Genomic DNA, 20,670 nt, shown 5'->3' on the forward strand with positions numbered 1-20,670 from the left:
CTTTTATATGGTCTCATTCATTTGGGGAATATAAAAATTAGTGAAAGGGAAAAAGGGAAAGGAGAAATGTAGAATCTCTATGAGCTCTTTAGAAGGGGTACAATTGAAATAAACAGAATTACAGTGAAAGAACCAGGGACCGTTTATTTTAAAAGTATCTGGTCTTGGGGCACTTGGGTGGCTCAATTGGGTGAGCGCCCAATTCTCGATTGGGTTAGGATCTCAGGGTCATGGGATCAGGATCAGATGGGATTCAGCCTTATGTCATCAGTGGGGAGTCTGCTTGTCCCTCTTTCTCTGCTCCACCCCCTCCTCGCTCAGACTCCTGTTCTCTCTCTCTCAAATAAATGAATCAAGTCTTTAAAAAAAATTAAAAATATAATTTTTACTGCATATTTTACTGCAGTACAAGAAAATCCAGTAATCTCACAATTTAGGTAATAATATTTTGGGGACAGTTGTAACACCGCCCACAATTCCATCTCACTAGAACAGGTGACCTAGTCTGACAATAAATTAACAAATACCGATCAAACACCTGTACGTGCTCAGTGCTGTGCCAGATGTTTGAGAATAAAAAAGATAAATAAATAGAAATGTATAACCCAGGGTTCTTCTGTTCACAAAATCACCAATTTGATTTTTAATTATCCCTGACTTTTATTTTCTGTCTTAGCTGGTGTCGATGTCAAGGGAAAAAGCCCGAATCCGTCCTGGTGGGGAATGCGCTGCCTGGGTCTTTTTTGTTAAACTAGCATTCCGTTTCTGTCAAACAGTGTCAGGCATTCCGCATCCAAGGCCGGACGACTGCCCGTCTTCTTGCAGCTCTTTCCCAGGGGAGTTTGAGTCCAGTCTCGGAATCCATCCTGGGGGGCAGGGGGAGGTGCAGCTCAACCCAAATTAAGGCAGTGTGGAGAGTGACAAGTAAATGAGTACAGGGCTACTCCAGCTCTGTCTGCCCTTTCAGAAAGTAATCAAGTCAAATTATCTACTAGAAGAAGCTAGGCTCATGGCTGTGGGGCGTGCAAATGAAAACCAGATTCAGATACAGGCTGCCTTGAGAAAGCCCAGGACCCTTTATTTAAAGACAGAGAGAGTGAGAGAGAGACACACAGGGAGAGAGACAGAGAGACAGAGAGGGAGAGGGTAGGGGAGAGAGACAGAGAGAGAAGGAAAAGGAATCATGTTTTCTCCCCATGTCCAGATTCTGCTTACTTTTAATCCTTTGCTCTTATTCTTGTTATTTCTTCCCCCTTTCTGTTTGTTTCCTTCTCACAATCTTCTCCAAGGAAGCCGAGGACTCCAAGAGCAGACTGAGGGCAACCTCTTGGTGTAGGCATGGGGCAGAGAGATGGGAGAGGGAGTCAGTGCCCTGGCAGGAATGCGCCCAGGCTCTGGGATGGCCCTCAAGCAGCAAGATGGGAAGAGGCGAGAAGCTGTTTTAGTCTAAAGCTTCGGGTCTTTGGGCCACTGGTTCTTTGCCTGGCGATTTTACTCCTGGGGGGACATTTGGACAGTATCTGGGGACATTCTTGATTGTCAGCGTTGAAAGGATTATTACTGGCATCTATTGGAGAGGTGATCTTAAATACCCTACAGTGTACAGGGCACACGTAGAATTATCTGGCCCAACATGTCAATAGTGCCCAGATTGAGAAAACCAAGTGACAGACAGTCTAGAAGAAAAGGGAGATGGAGTCCCCTTTCTAGAAGAAAAGGGGGATGGAGTCCCCTTCCCAGCTCATTTGAAACTGGAGCCTGAAGTCACATTAGAAACGATCTTTCCAATAATGATCTCATCTCCTTGGGATGAGAGGATTAGCAATGGAAACACTCACGTATGGGCTCTCTCACTGGACCACAGCCCTCATGCTGCCATCTACTCCCAAGAACCATGGTTCCCTTTCTGAACAGAGCCACCTTCAAGAAGCTCCGCTGTAGCAGGGTTCTGGTCACCCACCACCCCACCTGCTTCTCTCCCACACTTAGATGTGTGTCTGGGTAAAATCAGGAGGATCTCAAAGAGGAGAAGAAGCCTCAAATGGATAGTTTCTGTGAGCTGTGTGGATGGAAAAGGGAGAAAGCCAATCATTTTGTCTTAAGGCCACACACACCCCGTAGCAAATAGGTCTCTCAAGCCCAGGCATTGCAAGATAGGTTAGTGATAGTAAACAAATTTTCATTTGGGGTGATATTGGATCAGGGAGTTCAACAGAGGGAAGGAGGGAGCTAGCATGGTGATGGTTCACTTTATCTCCTGGCAAGTCTCCTCAGCTCCCTCACCTTTTGTGGCGATCAGCCCCCAGATGGTTTTCGGTTTATCTAATGCAATTCACAGAGTCAATCTCCACTCCCAACTCTGTATTCTGTTTTTATTTCTAACAGAAAAAAATCCAGTTCCAGGGAGTTGATTGTTTCTAAGTTCCAGAATGACAGAGGAACCTGCTTATCCCTGGAGCCCACTCGGGGTTTGTTATGATAAGGAGTGAATTCAGAGGGAAGAAGTGAGGATATGAGCCCGGGGCCTAAGGGGAAGGATTTCACAGGTGGCTGTGGCTACATCAACAGATTCTATTGATCAGAAGACCAATTACCTGTACCTGATCAGGTGTCTCTGGGAATGTGAGTTCCAGGTCTTAGAGCCGTCCCTTCTTCAAACCATGCTGGAAAGCACCACCTCCCATCCCAGGCTTTACTGGGGGGCACTGGGAATGAGGAAACACGACTTCAATTTAAAAACAGATAATATTTATGTGCTAATTCTTATTTTCTCCCTTCTGTTCTTTTTTCCTTAGCTAGTGCTTTTCTCTGTCTCCCTCTCTCAGTACAAAAGCCCTAGTTCAAAGAGATTTTTACATTGCCATGGCAAAAATACCACGTCACATTTCCAAAAGTCTTAAGTGCTTGCAAAGAGGCTCAGAGGGTGGCTTGAGCACTGACAGGCTTGAACAAAATGATTTCTGGATGCAGTGAATGTAACTCAATCAGAGGCATGTGGATTATATTTCTCTTAAAATCCACACCATTTTAAATGAAAGGAAGAAGCATTAGATCAAAGAGATGCTAAATTTTGTTCAGCCTCAAAAGACCGTGGGCAAATTGCTCACCTCACTTGTTTTCAGCTTCTACTCTATGGGGAAAGGAGGCTACACTTAGTAATCTTTCATGCCCCTTTCTAACTACGAAAGTCTGTAGCTTTCTGAGCCAGAATTCATCCCACGCAGTACCCGTTGAGCTTGGCTTTTATGGGGAGACCAGGGTTCCTGACAGGTCAATCAGGTGGAGCTCTGAGGCTAGATTGTCCAGTGACCAAGTCCCCTTGGTCTTTGCTCACCGTGAAAAGGACAAGAGAAGTGATACCAAATGAAATTCTCACCCACCATCTGGAATCACAACACTTGTTTTGTTGTTTTCAAGGGGGCAGAGGAGCAGCAATGATGAGATTGTACCCAACAGCCTCTGCCAATTCTGATGGAGCATCAGGAAATTGCATTGTTTTAAAGGCCTGAATTATGTTTAGTTGAATGAGAAGCACAAGGGGTTGAGGAATTCACACCACATACCACCCTGCAGCCTTTTGTTCAGTTAGCCTCTGCTTGCTTGAAAGGAATAGTGGTGAGAGTGATTGCAAACAGATGCAGCAAGAATAACATGTGGTCTGAATAGACGAGCAGCTAATATATGAAACTGCACTTTTATGGGGCCACTCCTCTGGCCTCAGGAGATGGGAAGATGATGGGGTTCCAGTCTGCTACAGCCATTCCAGCCTGGTGTAGCAAATGCTGCTCTGTCCCCATGGCCTCTAGTAACAAATATAACCTCAAAACAAGTAGCTGGAATGAGGGAAACAGTTGCCAACTCTGGTTTAACAGCAATACTATCAAGATTTCCTTCATATCTTCAAAAACATTTATTGAGTGCCTCCATGTGTCAGGCTGTGTGCTAATGCTGGGGATGCAACAGAGAATAAAGTGATCCCTGCCCTCAAGGAACTTGTAAAGAAGGAATCAAAACACAAACTCTCAAGGGCATAATGTGTCAGCTCTGTGCTAGGTGCATGACCACACTTACTTAATCCTCCCGGCAAACTGCTGTTTTTTGTTTTGTTTTGTTTTTATAGTTGAAGAAGTACATGCCAAGAGAGGTGAAATAGTTGTTTTAATTCCACTTGACTTGTCAATAGATTGCAAATCCTTCAAATCCTTGCAAGCTGTCACGTTCTCACTCACAACAGCTTAACTCTTCTGGCACTTACCTTATTGATCGTTATTTCTGAAGAGACTGGAGATGTTAATTTATTTATTTTTATTTATTTTTGAAAAATATTTTATTTATTCATGAGAGAGACAGAGAGACAGAGACAGAGACACAGGCAGAGGGAGGAGAAGCAGGCTCCATGCAGGGAGCCCGATGCGGGACTCAACCCCAGGACTCCAGGATCACACCCTGGGCCAAAGGCAGGCCAAAGGCTAAACCACTTAGCTACCCAGATCTACCCTGGAGATGTTAATTTAGAAGGTGTCTTCTACATATAACATTCTATGTGGCCACTAGTAAATTCCATGGGTTCTTCTTCCATATTTGAATTCCTTAAATTTTTTTTTTCATTTTTGGGATTCTTTGGCTTTTTTTTTTTCAGGGTTCCTTTCTAATATTTCTGAATGCTCTTCTTCAACCCCCCTTGCTGGTTCATTTTCTCTGGCTTCCTTGAAGTGTCAGTATTACTTACCCAAGATCTCACTCTGGGGCCACTTCTCCCCACCATCTCCTACTTGTCTTTGGTGAAATAATCAGTTCTGATATCTGTCCTCCCATTTTCATATGGCCCCAAGGGTGTGTGTGTGTGTGTGTGTGTGTATATATATATATATATATATATATATATATCCAGACATCACTGCTATTTTGAGTTCAAGTCTGATGTCTGACTTCCTTGGTAACGTGTCCATGTGTTGTACAACCACCTCCCTCTTTGTGGTGGGTATGATGGATTGGCACTCAGCATCCATTCTGACCCTGTTTAGATGTGCTTCCCAGTACATCAGAGGCTGGGACCCATATGCAGTGTTTTCCTGGGTGTGAATCATGTCCCACCCATTAGAAGAATTTGCACAATATTGGAAGGTGGGAGAGAGGGGAGGACAACTTGCTGTTTTTTCTGCTGTTACTGGTATCAAGGAGGCAACATTGAGAAGGTTTTGTTTTAGTTTTGATTGTTTTTTTTTTTGTTTTTTTTTCTGTAATAGCCTGAAGTAATAGCAACTTCACAGGGTTGAAAGCCATTTTGGGGGTGGTGACATTCTGAAACTTATCGCACAGCTCCAGCTGGGTATGTATTTTAAAAATATTTTAATATGCTGGCAAAATTGAACACCTATAAAAAATAAAGATAAAAATATAAATAAAAAAATATTTTAAAACTTGGGTTCCCCATGGGAAACCTGCTTCTTCCTCTACTTATGTCTCTGCTTCTCTCTCTGTGTCTCTCATGAATGAATAAATAAAATCTTCTAAAAAAAATGGAACTCTTGGGACTCAGTGGTTGAGCATCTGGCTTCGGCTCAGGGCCTGATCCCGGAGTCCCAGAATCGAGTCCCGCATCAGGCTCCCCATGGGGAGCCTGTTTCTCCCTCTGCCTCCCTCTCTGTATCTCTCATGAATAAATAAATAAATCTTTATAAAACATATTTTAAAACACTTCATTTAAGTATGATATACCTCTAGAAAAGCATACACACCATGCATTTACAATCTGACCAATTTCACTATCTGAGCACATGAACATGCATGTGATGGCATCCATACTGGACACTGAGCATGAAGAACGGTATCCCAGCAGCTCCTCCCTTAGTCCCTTACTCATTGTGTTTCTTGCAGAAGGATATCTGCCATCCTGACTTCTGGCAGCATAAATAGGCTTTGCCTGCTTTTGGACTTTATATAAATGGAATCATGTGGTATATATTTTTGTGTATGTTCTCTCCACTCAACATTACAATTGTGATATTCATTTATACAGCTGTGTGTAGCTGAAGATCATTTATTCCAATTGCTGTACATATTCCATTGTATGAACGCATCATGATTTGTTTCTACATTCATCTGTTGATGGTTTCCCTTTTGGAACTGTTACAAACAGCGTTGCTATGAACATGCTCCTACATCTTCTTCTTGCTGCTTTGTCAGAATTCTTTATATATTCTCGATATAGTCCCTTTGTGGATAGATGTATATCACTGTACTCCATGCTGTGACTTTTCCATCTCAAACTGGTGGTTTTGATAAACAGTAGTTAATATAATACAATTTATCAATTTCTTTTCATTTATGGTTCATATCTTTGTGACCAACTTAAGAAATCTTTATCCTATTCATGGTCTGATGTTCTTCTGTGTTTACTTTTAAAACTTTATCATTATACCTCTTCTATTTTTGTCTTCTATCTGGGTTCATATTTGTGTATGCTGATAAATGGAGATCAAGACACATGTTTGTTCATTTAGTTGTCCAACTGACCCCTCACCTTTGATTGGAGATATCATTCTTCTCTCCCTATTGAAGTGTCATATTTATGATAAATCAGGTGCTAAGTATGTGAGACTCTATTCTTTTTGTATTCTTTCTATTCTTTTCCATTAGTCTATCTATGCACTAATTCTACACTGTGTTAATCATGAGAACTTTGTAATAGGCCTCAGTATCTTTAGTAATTCCTTTGCCTTTATTTTTATTCTCAGTCCTTTATATTTTTAATTATCTTGCAGATATCAGCTTGTCAATTTGCATACAGACACACACTCACACCTGCTTGGACTTCAAGTGGGATGCCATCGAATCTGAAGATAGTTTGTGAAGAATTGACATTTTTCCTGTTTGTGTCTCCTAATCCATGAGCATAATATATACTTTCATTTATTTAGATCTTATTTATCTCAAATAAGATTTTGTTTTTTTCCAGTGTAGATACATTGCACATTTTCTTCAAATTTATTCTTGAGTATTTGATGGTTTTTAATGTTAGCATAAATGGCATCATTTAAATTTTGTTTTTTATTTGTTGTCAGTTTATAGAAATGCAGTTGGTATTGCATATTGACTTTGTACACAGTATCTCTCTGAATTAATTTATTAATTCTAATAGTTTTCTGTATTCCATTTGATTTCTTATTTCATAAACAATCATATTGTTTGTAAATGATACCTTACTTCCTTTCCTATAATTAGAGTTTTTTTTCTTCATTGCATTGGCTAGAACTTCTGATATAATTTTGAATAAAAATGGTGTGAGCATAAATCTCTTTCATAAGCTACAACATGAAATCATAGGATTTAAAAAATACAGATTTTCAGGGTGCCTGGATGGCTCAGTTGGTTAAGCTCCTGACTCTTGATTTCAGTTCAGGTCACAATCTCAGGCTTGTGAGTCAAGCCTCAAGTCGGGTGCCATGGTCAGTGGGGAATCTGCTTGAGATTTTTGTTTCTCCCTCTGCTCCTCCCTCTGTTGTACTTTCTTTCTCTCAAATAAATCAGTTAATCTTTTAAAAAAATATAGATTCCCAGGTTAGGTAAACCCTAATCCTAATTTGCAAAGCATTTGATCATGAAAGGATACTGAACTTTGTCAAATGATCTCGCTTCATTTAACCTATCAGCATTATAATACATGTTTTTTTTTTCTTTCCATTTGGAGAATTATGTTAAATGATTTTCAAATGTTAAGCCATCTTGTATTCCTGAAATCAGTTTTAGTTTGTTGGACTGTATTATATTGTTAGATTTAATTTGATTATTTTTAAAGGATTTTTTCATATATATTTATGAGAAAGCTTGATCTATAACTGTTTATACTTTCTATGGCCTTGTCAAATTTTGCAATTAGATCCTTATATAAGAAATTGGGGCATGCTTTTATACTCTTCAGTAGCCTGTGTAAGACTGAAATATTTGGAAGAATTCACTACTTGAAATCATCCAATTGTATTCCTTTTCTGTCAGCTTTGACAAGTTGCATTTTTTAAAAGGAGTTTGTCTATTCCACCCAAATTCTTGAATTTATTGGCATAAAGGTGTTTATTATACCCCTGAATGTTTTTAATACCTATAAGGTCTATAATTTTATCCCATTTTTCATCTCTAATGATATAATTTGGGTATCACCACCACTCCCTTTCTTAATTAGTCTTGCATGTTCATAGATTTTAGGCCTAAAGTGTTTCATTCTCCTACTGTCCTCTTAGGTTTTGATATCTCATAAAATGAGCTGGGAAGTAATCATTCTTTATAATTCTGCAGTTTGTATACAACAGAAGTTGTTTGTCCATTGAATATTTGGTAGCATTCCTTGTGAAATCAGCTAAGTATGTAAATTTTCTTGTGAGAATGTACAAGGTTACATAGAGATTTATTACTTGAACAGAAATAAGAGCATTCAGATTTTTAATTCTTGTTACTTTCATTAAATTACGTTTTCCCAGGAATACATCCATTTCAGTTTCCAAATCTATTGGCAAATCTATTGGCATCTTACTATACTGTGAAGGTCTAGACTCTCTACAATTATGACACATTTTAGTTTAAAAGTCATAATTGTTTCATATTCTCAAATTTTAGGTTTATTCATATTTGTTTTCTAATTACTTATACTTTTTTCCTTATTAACTATTTCTCCCTGCTTATGAACTGTATTATTTAAAAAGATTTATTTATTTGAGAGAGAGAGCATGTGTGCATGCAAGAAGAGTGAGGGGCACAGGGAGAGATCTTCAAGCAGACTACCTACTGAACATGGAACAGGACTTGGGGCCTGATCTAACGATCCTGAGATCATGACCCAAGTCAAAATTAAGAGTCAGAAGCTCAACAGACTGAGCAACTGAGGTGCCCTGGTCCTTTTTTTTATGGTATATTTTATCTAAGATTAATATAATTACATCATCTTTATTTTGGTTGAAATATGTCTAGAATATATGAGTTATATATATATATTTTTAACCTTTCTATATCCTTGTGTTTTATTTTTTTATTTTTTATTTTTTTAAAGATTTTATTTTTATTTATTCATAGAGACGCAGAGAGAGAGAGAGGCAGATACACAGGCAGAGGGAGAAGCAGGCTCCACGCAGAGAGCCGGATGTGGGACTTGATCCAGGGTCTCCAGGACCACACCCTGGGCTGCAGGCAGCGCTAAACCGCTGCGCCACCAGGGCTGCCCTATCCTTGTGTTTTAGATACATGTATATAAATAAATATAAATAAAGCTGGAGTTTTAAAATCCAATATGACAACTTTTGTCTTTTACCTAAAGCACTTAATCATTTACATTAATTATAGTTACATATAGATTATCATATTTTTATACACCACTATTGTATGCTTACTCTTTGCCCCACCTTTCTGATTCTTTCCTCTTATTTCTTATCTTCTTTATTAATTAAGTACTTTTTCCTGATTCTGTTTTCATCTATACTAGTTGGGAAAACATGAATTTTTATTTAATAGTCTGGTAATTACTACATGCATATGCAACTAATCAAAGTATGATTTGAACAATAGCCTTATCCTCATCTAGAAGGATTTTTGGTTTCCTTCCTTTTCTTTTTTAAAACTCTACTGAGATACAATTCATGTATCTTCATTTTTGGAGAATCATTTTTTTGCTGTGTGTGAGATTCTTGGTTGAGAGCTTTTGAAAAACAATTCAGAAAAAAAAACAATTCAGTACTTTGAATAAATCATCCCACTGTTTTTCTGATTTCAATTGTTTCTGATGAGAAGTCACATGTTAATATTAATGGATTTTCCTTGTGCAAGATGAATCTTTCTTTTTCTTTTTGCTTGGAAGATTTTTTCTTTCAGTATTTTTACTGTGATGTGTCTATGTATGATCGCTTTGCATTTATCCTAGTTGGGAGTTTTCTAACCTTCTCAGATATTTCATCAAATTTGGGATCCTTTCACTGATTATTTCCCCAAATATTTTCCTTGAAGCTTTGTCTATTGATCTTCAACTTTTTTCTTTCCATTTTTCAGCTTGTATAGTGTCTAATGATCTACCTGCAACTTTGTTGATTCTTCTGCTAGCTCAACTCTCCAATGGCCTCTAATGAATTTTTCATTCTGACTATTGTACTTTTCAACTGTGCTGATTTCCAGTTAAAAAAATAATTTTTATATATTTATTGATATTGTCTATTTGAAGAGACATTGTTATCATACTTGTTTTTATTTTTTAAAGCATGGTTTCCTTTAGTTCTTTGGATATTTAAATAAATGGCTGCTTGGGGTTTTTTTGTCAGCTAAGTCCACTCCCTGGGCCCCTTTCCAAGGCAGATTCTATTGCTTGATTTTTCTGCTGGGTAAAGGTTACACTTTCCTCTTTCAAAAAACTCTCCTAATTTTTTGTTAAATATTGGATATTTTAAATACAATATTGATGTGTCTCTGTATATTGATTTCCCTTCTCACTCAGGAAGGGTTCTTTTGTTGTCAGATGCTTGGCAATTTGTTTATTGTTTAGTGATTTGGCAAACAAAAATAATTCTGCAAAATCTATTTCCTCCATTGTATGAAGCCTCTGATAACCCTGCTCATATTATTTTTCTCTTTTATCCTGGCTAACTAGGGGTTGTCCCCAGAATGGTATAAGCTCCAAATATTACTATAGGAGTTTATGACATGTCACCCCAAAACATGTCTCTTTGATATATTGATTATTTTGAGCTGTAGGCATTTGAAAAACGGCAAATGCAGAGAGAGGTTTTTTCTGACAGATCCTCCCGAAGGAACTCATTTGTTATAAATCCCCTCCCCACGACTTTAAACATTCAGGAAGGATTAATTCTAATCATAGGAGAGGAGACTAGAAATCCACACCACACCCAGACAAACCTCGGCACAAATTAACATAATTTTATTTTTCTAAGGGTCCATTCATCTTTCCTAAAAGTCATTTAGTGTCCCATAAGAGATCTTCATCCCTCCCCCACTCTTTTTTCTATTTAGAAGGCATTCAATCTTGAGTTCTAAGCCACCTTGGACAGTCTCTAATTGTTCCAAGGAATCTCCCATGTATAGAGGGATCATGCATGTTAATAAAGTTCTGTGTTTTCCGATTGTTAGTCTGTCTTTTACTACAATGGTCGTAGCTAACAACTCAGAAGAGTAGAGGTAAAATTACTTTTCCTTCCCTTCACATTTATTGCTCAAATGTTCTGCATAAGTCCTTAGCTAGTAAGAACTTTACCCTCTACCATTGGATACACATATATTGATGGTAGACCTCTATTATGATTCAAAGAGCTTACATTTTCTTTTCCCAAATTTACCCAGGGACTACTAGCACAGAGTTTTCCTTTCAGATTGCTCCTGTGGGACATAGCATCCACACAGTCTCACAGACTACTAGGGATGAGTGTGGTTTTATTTTGAAACCAGGATTCCTGTCAGTCAGTGTTTGGATGGAGGTTGTGTTTAAGTTCCATCTCCTAGTGAGGCTTCCCCCCAGTGTTGATGGGTCTGCACTGCTTGGGGAATGCTTTCAAACATGCCCTGCTCTGATGACTCCCCTGTGGAAGCTTCTTACAGTGCCCATTCAGCCCACCTGACCTCAATGTTGTCTGTGATTCCAGGAGGGATCGTCCCTGGCTCTCTCTATTAGACTTATAACTGCTCCACTATTTTGTTTGCATCGAGTTGCTAGAGACCTTTTCATTGCTCTCCATTGAGATTTTCACTGTCTTCAATGGTGCCCTTAGATATGGAGTTCTCCACAATCTGTTGAATGTATAGCCTGTTCCCACAGGTAGAGCCCTGGAGCCATTTATACATACTCCTTCTTTGACCTGTTTTTCCAGGACTGCAACCCTCTCTTTGAGGCCAGGGATGGGGTCGGGGGAAGCCCCCACTCTTATCTGTTTCTCCTGGTGTGGAACTTCCATCCTATAAGTAAATGACTGGAAACTTGCAATGCCTAGGGTAGGAGCTGGGTAGGGGTAAGGCCCTGCCTGGAACAGGGCCTCTCCAATGTAAGACTGGAGGAAATGAGAACTGCCAGCAGCCTGGCCTTCCTGGGATGTATCTGTTAGCCCCAAACCATAATCTACAGGGAGAAGGCACACCTGTCTTACTGGCCTCACCTGGCCAGAGTGTCCAAGATAAAGCTTCTATAATATCGAAATTGAATGGGGGGGGGGGGATAAAAGAACAGCACATAGCTCAAATGCCATGGACTGACTGTTCATACCAACATGGTAGATTTTCTTGAATGAGTATTTCTCCATTTACTATTATGTCCTTAAGACAATTTCCAGATACTTTAAATTACTTTTCAAAAACAATTTCACCAGTGGGGTTCTTGGGTGGCTAAGCCAGTTAAGCATCTGACTCTTGATTTTGGCTCAGGTCATGATCTCAAGGTCATGATATTGAGCCCCTGTGTTGGTCCCTGTGCTGAGCCTGGAGTCTGCGGAGATTCTCTCTCCATCTGCCACCCATCCCCCACACTCTCTCACTCTAAAAACAAAACAAAACAAAACAAAACAAAACAACTTCACGTTAAATATTGGGGAGAGGGTCTGTTGTACTCTTTATTGCATCTTTCTCTAAATCCTGACACACCTCCTCCTTAGTTAATTTTAAGCTTCATTCACCTTCCCTTGGTTTGCACCCTACTGTATTTTAATTATATCATCAAGAATCCAAAAGACGTTATTTTCTAATCCATTCGTCTTCATATTTTCCAGGTATTTTATCACTTTTCCTGTTATATATTACTTCTTACATCTCACCCTATCCAGCTCAGATCGTGTCACTTCTGCCGAAGGCGTATCTTATAGAATTTCCCTTTGCTGGTCTGTTGATGGCAAACTCAGATTTTATTCACTTTATTATATTTTACTTTAATTTTCTTGAAAAATATTTCTGCTCAGTAGAGATTATAGGATGGTGGTTATTGGCTCTTTTTTACATTGAAAATAGTATTCCCTTTCCTGGCTTTCATTGTTGCTAATGAGGAGTCAGCTTTCAACTATCTTTTCTTTCTAGTTACTCCCATGTTTCTTGTCTTTGGAATTCTATAGTTTTACTACAAAGTATTTAGTTTTGCATTTCTTTTTATTTATCCTGACTTGGATTTGTGTGGCTTCTTGAATCTATTGCTTTGTGCTTTTTGTTGGTGTTGGAAATTTTTGACATAATATCTCTTTGGATATTATCTCTAACATATTTTATTTTTCTCTTATTCTTGGCCTTTTGATTAGACACCTTCATACAAACATCTGGGTCTCTAATCCTCTTTTTACCCCCATGTCTCTGTTTGTTTTTCAGGATTTAAGATATTTTCTTCATTTTTCTCTTTCAGTTTAATTCAACAGTTGTGCTTAATCTTTAGTTTAACTAATTTGTTGTATTTTTAATTTAGTTTAATCACATTTTCATTTCTAAAATTCCAGTAGGTTCCTTTCATTTTTATATTTCTTCTTACTTACATGAATTATCACACTTGTATTTTTATTTCTTTGAATATATTAAATATATTCCCTATTTCTCTCTATCCTTCTCTGTTCTTTCCCAGGCACCTCCTCCTGTCCTTTTGTTTATCTAATTATTTTTTTTTATTTATGCATTGGATTTTTTTTAATTTCACATGTACCAGTTTCATTTTCATTATTTTCCCTTTTATATCAACATATCTGTAAGATCATTTTCTTCTTCCTAAGTAAATCTTTTAGAAATTATTTTAGTGAGAGTCCATGTGTCTTATGCTCAGTCAGAATTTTTTTGAAAATATCTCTATCATTCTCATTCTTAGAACATAGTTTTTCTAAGAATGCAATATTAATTTAAAAGTTTTTCTCTGAATTCTTTTTAAGATATTACCCTTTCTTCTGAATTCTATTTGTAAAAAATCTGTCTTTTCAGCTGTCATTTAATTGCAGATCATCTCTCTCTCTCTCTCTCCCCCTCCCCCTCTCTCCCTCCCTTATGTATTCAACACTTTCCATTTATTATCATGGTTCTGCCAATTCACTAAAATGTGCATTGGAGTGGATAACTCTCTTTTAAAAATTTATTGGATATTTAATTATTCTATTTCTTTATACATACGTGGAAAATTCCTATCTATTATTTCTTCAAATTAAGCCTTTTCTTCATTCTGTCTATCTTCTCATTTGGGGACTTCACTTGATATTTTAAACCTCCCTATTTTAATCTCTATGTTTATTTATCTCCCTCTTATATTTTCTCTCTTTGTTTTTCTGTGTCCCTTTGTGGTCATTTATCTGGATCTACTAACTCTTTTCTCAACTGTCTCTTTTATTTAATGTTTCTTTTTTGTTTTTAAGATGATATAACTTTACTATAAATAATGATATAAGAATATTACTATGAACAAAAATTCAACATAAATGTAAAAGCTTCATTGGTTATTTTTGAATTTAAGGATGATATGCGTTCTTTTTACCTGATTATTGTTTTATTATTTTGTTTTATTTTTAAAAACATTTCATATATTCATATCCTATATCTGATAATTCAATATCTTCAGTTTTGGGGTGTCTAAATTGATGTTATGTTTGTTTATGTCAACTACTCCTGTTGCTTCATTTCCTTGGATCTTTGATAATTGATGATTATCAACTCAAAATTTGGTGTTCTGAGAGCTAAAATCTTGAATGATTTATTGGATAACAGTTTGCATTTGATTGATCCATGACCTGGGTGATAGTATCTACCCAGGACTGCTTTAGCTCACTTATTGGATACATAATGATTGTAGGAGTCTCATGTTCCTATTCCCGACCCTTGGTGAGAGAGCAATGACATTTATCTGTAGGTCAATGCCTAATTTTGCATTTGCTTATTAGTTTCTTTGTTTGTTTTTGATGTTTTCAGTGGTTGGTTTCTGTTTTCTTTTGTTGAATCTGTGTATTTTCCTTACTTGTTTGAGAGTACACTTTTTTAAAAGGTATAATTTATCTAGATTCAGTTTTGTTAAGGGAACACCCATTAGAATTTCTAATCTGTACATATTAATAGAAAAGTCTGTAGTATCCTACACTTGTGTAAAATGTCCAGCTTTCCTACTATTACCATTTTACATCTTAATGAGATACTATTTAATACATTTTCATTTTATATAATTTTTTCTATCCTTTTAAATTTACCTTTGGTGTGGCATTAATCCAAGAAAACTGGAGGCAATAAATCCTTGGGCATAAAACCAACAATTTCTACTTATTATACAGTCTACACAACTACCATGAGATATAGTTAACCAAAAATACCTTTTGTATGTTTAGTATCTTGAGTAGACACTAGCCAACTTATTCCATTCAAATTATACTATTTGTACAATACCTTGTACACTTAAGCTTGAATTAGTTAATGGAAATCAGTGAGTATCCTACTATAACTAGGGAGGCCAATAGGCCAGACCAGGGTCAAAATTCTTTCTGACATTTACTAGGTGTATTATACTGGGCTTCAGTTTTTCCCATTTGTAAAATGAGGATAATAATGGAAGTATCTTGTATGATTAATGTCAAGATCAAATGATATATAATGCATGTAAAGATCTAGCAAAATATTTGAAATACAGTAAAACTTTCACTAAATTTTGGCCATGTGGTTATTATCTCTGAAGATCAGACAGTTCAGCAATGAGAAACAGTGTAGGTAAATTTTGAAGGAAATAGGATTTGCGAAGTTAAATTCAAAAACTTTGAAGGAGGAGTGGTCGGTCACCTGCTGAGGAATCAGGCAACACTTAGGAGGGCACCAGCTGTCAAAACGAGGGCTAGAAATGTGAATGCCACAGCTAGGTTAATTTTACCAGTACCAAAATTTCTCTAGGGCTAGTCCAGGAAAACAAATTGCTTAAGGTCTAAGGTTCCTGGGGAAGTATGTTCATACAAAAACAGTACTTTGATGACTTTTTTCAAGTGTGAAGTTGAATAATGTGATAGAGGTTAAGTTCACATCTCAACAAGTACCTGGTTGATTTTGCCTTATACTCATTTCTGCCCTTCCAGTCCTCTGAAACAACCCTTAAGAGGAGTCACTGCAGATTCCTATTTCAAGATATAAATGTAGATGGCCATGTCCACAGGGGAAATGAGGACCAAAAGAAGAGAAAAACGAAGGACATAAAAGCACTTTGGAGGGTGTTTGTGTGTGTGTGTGTGTGTGTGTGTGTGCGCGTGTGTGTGAAAGAGAGAAAGAGACAGAGACAGAAAGAAGGTATTGGAGATGCCTCTAGATATGATTAACTACAAAGCAAAGCATGTAAATGATTATTACTCAAGTCACAGTAGAGTCTATTTCTAGAGGAGAGGGAGTAGAATGGAATACAGGGCGGGAGATGGGATTGTTTTGGTAGTACTGTTTCTTATCTTCTGTGGAGTTATAAGGGTAGCTGCTTAATGATCATCTGTTAAACAATATACAATGTTTTATTCGCATTTCCATATTATATTTCTCAAAAAATGAAAAGAATTCATAAACTGTTAAATATTTTGTAAAAATGAATTACACATACAGCCAATTTTTACTTATCCTCATTGCAATTATCCTCCTTAGGATGATTTATGAGGTTTCTGATCTCCCGCTGGTTTGTCCTTGCTGACTGGCATACTTCTAAGGTTATATCCCCTACTCTCAGAGGCTGGAATCAATGCCTGGATTTTTACCTATTAACCAGTTAAAAAGATAATATCCACCATCTTTCTTCTACCAATCAATAAAATTATCAATATAAACTGTTGTTGTAAATGCTTACAATCACTTGTGCCCAAACTCCTGCTGCCAGCCTGCACCATAGGGCTGCCATGGAAAGGCTCAGGGGGATCGACTGGGAGGCTGGCCTAACTAATGAAATCTGAAATTGATCTATCCTGAGATAGAAAGTAATCAGATTCTCTAAATACAGTTGTTCTACTGAAGGGATTCGGAAAACAATGCCACTCTGGCACGAAGGAGTATTTTGAACCGAAGGTATTTGAGAAGAAGCTAATAGAAGAAAAACTGTTTATCCTCTGTCTATTTGCCTAAAAGCAGGAAAATCTGTGAAGGTGTTCCCCCTCCCCTCTCTACCAGGAAGCAGAAGTCAACCACTAGAGACAAGTAACGACCCTTATCAGCCCAAAGAAGGCAAAGGAAGAGTCTATATAACAAACCTCACTAGTCCTCAGTGCCCATTAGTTTTCCATATATTTGCCCTCCCATAATTTGTCACCTAAAAGCCTAAACCCTCTTCCCTTTGTCTTGTCACTTCTTATGAAGTCATTGGTTTTTGTTGTCATTGAGATGCTGGGTGAGTCCCAAGTTCGAATGATGCCATTGAGTTATTCATCCCTGAGTGCCCCTGTGCCTATGGGTGATGCACTTTCTGTTTGCTCTTCTCTTGTTCACCTGTCTTTTGTCAGTCCAATTTGCAGGGCCAGCTAGAGAACACAGGAGGTAGAGGGATATTTTTTTTGTTCTTCCTCCCCTACCCCTAACACACATGATTATCCTTTCGATTTCCATTATGCTTTAGTTTTTGGAGTCACTTGATCTTTTTGGCTTATTACAAAGCCTATGGATGCGGTCCCCCTCTTACCCTTATCCCTCCTATGAAATGGTTTCTGCAGGCTTTTCCCCCTCTCTCTGCTCCTTGAATCAGTCCTTCTTTGTCCCCTCTCCACTTACACACAGGACACCAGCCATTCTTGGCCTCCAAAGAAATTTCCTCCCCAAATTAACAGCCTGTTCCCTGCTCTCCCCTGGATTTTCCCTTTCATCAGCACACGGAACAAGCTGTGATAGTTTCCATCTTAAAAAACAAAAGCAAAAAAAACAAAACAAAACAAAACAAACAAACAAAAAAAAACAAAAGCATCTTCCTTTGATCCTCAGCAAATCCTCCGCCCCCTCACCCCCCATCCTGCCTCATTTCTCTCCCCACGTCACATCAGAAATCTTCAAATAGGGATCCCTGGGTGGTGCAGCGCTTTAGCGCCTGCCTTTGGCCCAGGGCGCGATCCTGGGGATCCAGGATCGAATCCCACGTCGGGCTTCCGGTGCATGGAGCCTGCTTCTCCCTCTGCCTGTGTCTCTGCCTCTCTCTCTCTCTCTCTCTCTCTCTCTCTGTGTGACTATCATAAAAAAAAAAAAAAGTTAAAAAAATCATTAAAAAAAAAAGAAATCTTCAAATAGTCCATATTTACTGCATCCACTTCCTTAAAATGCACTCACCCTTGACCCATTCTAATCAAGATTTCCTCCCCTCACAGCATTGAAATTGTTTTTGTCAAGGCTACTAATGACATTCGTCTCAGTAAATCCAGTCACCAATTCTCTCTCTTCAACTTACTCAATTCTCATACAGCATTCGACATGGGACCTCCGTCCTTAAAGAACGATTCTCATTTGACTTCAAGAAAATCCTGCTTTCCCTGTTTTTCTCCATTTCTTCCCAATCTTCTTTCCTGACTCCCCTTCTCTTCCTAACTTCCAGATGCTGGACCACTGTAGGATCAGTCCCCAGTCTACGGCTGTTTACATGCATTTTCTCCTTTCACTCAGAAACCTGATTGTAAATACCATCTGTCCGGTGATGTCTCCTAGAATTACATCTTCAGCACTAACCTCTCTGATGAACTCAGAATTGGACATTTATTTGCCCCACTTCACATTTCCACTTGGCTGTCAAATAGGCATGTCAAACTAAGCTAACAAGAAGAAAAGGTTTGTTTTTCCCTCTTGGACTGGCTTCTTTATTGTGTCCAAACAATAAATATTATCTTCATTCTTCCCATGATGCAGGCTCATTCGTTAAGCCCAGTCCATCAGCAAATGCTGTCAACTCTTTCTCCAGGATGTATCTACCTCTGACACCTTGCCATCTCACAGCTGTGTCTGGGATCCAGGCTGCCACTGTTCCATAGCTCATCTCTTACCTGGCTGCTGCTGCCTTACCTGGTTCTGTCCAGTCTCACTGACCCTGCTCTTGGCTCCCTACAGACCTTTCTACACAGACAGTTATCTTTTAAAAATGAGTCGCATGGGATCCCTGGGACGTGCAGCGGTTTGGCGCCTGCCTTTGGCCCAGGGCTCGATCTTGGAGAACCGGGATCGAGTCCCACGTCGGGCTCCCAGTGCATGGAGCCTGCCTGTGCCTCCCTCTGCCTGTGTCTCTGCCTCTCTCTCTCTCTCTCTCTCACTGTGTGCCTATCATAAATAAATAAAAAATTTAAAAAAATAAGTCGCATAGGGGTGCCTGGGTGGTGCAGTTGAGCACCTGAATCTTGGTTTTGGCTCAGGTCCTGATCTCATGGTCATGAGATGGAGCCCCAAGTCGGGCTCTGAGCTCAACATGAAGTCTGCTTGAGATTCTTTCATTCCCTTTCCCTCTGCCACTCCTGCTCCTACTCTCTCTCTCTCTCTCTCTCTCTCAAAAACAAATAAATCTTAAAAAAATAAAAATAGAAGCACCTGAGTGCCTCAGTCAGTTAAGCGTCTACCTTTGGCTCAGGTCATGATCCCAGGGTCCTGGGGTCTGAGCCCCACATTGGGCTCCCTGCTCAGTGGAGTGTCTGCTTCTCCCTCTCTCTATCTATTCCTCACCCAGCTTGTGCTCACTCATGGTTTCTCTCTCTCTCTCTTAAATAAATAAATAAACTTAAAAAAATAAAAATAAATAAAAATGAGTATCATATGTTTCCTTCATAAAACACTTCACTGCTCTCTCGTATGCCTTAAATACAAATTTCTGACCATGGCCTAGAAGACATTATATGACCTGTCCCTCACCTCTATCTCCTGCCACTTTTTCCCCTATTTATTATTTTCTAGCAGTATTAGCCTTTGGCTTTTTCTTAAATATGCAACATCTATGCCCATTTTGTAGCCTTAACACTTGCTGTCCTGTCTGTCTAGTTAGTATACTCCACCCGAGTTGTTGCATAGCTACATTCCTACATTCTTCTCTGGAGGGTCTTCCTTCAGGATTTCCTCCAGAGCTCTTCCTTGACATTATCAGACTGAGCGCTACCTACTGCGCTAACGAGGCACCTTCCTTGACATTATTTAACACACAGCATCCCTTCATTGCCTGATACTTTCTGCTACTCTTCCCCATGACCTTGCTCTATACTAACTGTGTACATATTTACCTTGCTTTGTATATACCTCTTTGCAACAGTATGTATCACCATCTCAAATTACATTATCATCTTTTTATGGGCTATTGTCTTCTTTAGAACATAAAGTCCAAGAATAACGTGTAGCATGCAATTAAAATGATACAATTTCTTCTCAAAAGACCTTATAGACTCACTGTAAATGATCATTCAGATGGTTCAGATCTTGAAGTCATGTGAGACCCACAGTCTTCCTGCTCTGAGAAGAACAGCTTCAGTCCCCTTAGTGCTATTCAGATAGAAACTGGCCAAGATATTAACCTCTGACTTCATCCTTGGACAGGAAAATGGAGTGAAATCAACTGGGTCTTAACTCTCCCCAGGACAAATATTTTCCAACCCAATGAAAGATTTATTTTTATGTGCAGTGAAACATCTTTCTCCCCCTCCTCACTCCTTGGAAAGGACTGAAACAAAGTTGGTTTGAAAAGTTGGCCAACTATTCTAATAAATCATCCTCAGGTTTGGATGTGAAGGTAAATTTATCAAG

At 38.6% G+C, this 20,670-nt stretch overlaps 1 long non-coding RNA gene across 1 annotated transcript; it reads right to left on the reverse strand.

The window, feature by feature from the left end:
- Positions 1-659: 659 nt before the first annotated feature.
- On the reverse strand, positions 660-17,210 carry LOC111096092. Its single transcript, XR_005358831.1, has 4 exons — positions 17,175-17,210; positions 2,601-2,705; positions 1,216-1,326; positions 660-866 (listed from the first exon to the last, which is right to left on the reverse strand). It is a non-coding gene; the product is annotated as an uncharacterized LOC111096092 (long non-coding RNA).
- Positions 17,211-20,670: the final 3,460 nt, after the last annotated feature.

This window comes from Canis lupus, chromosome 5 (genome assembly GCF_011100685.1).
Source record: "Canis lupus familiaris isolate Mischka breed German Shepherd chromosome 5, alternate assembly UU_Cfam_GSD_1.0, whole genome shotgun sequence".
Lineage (NCBI taxonomy): Eukaryota > Metazoa > Chordata > Mammalia > Carnivora > Canidae > Canis > Canis lupus.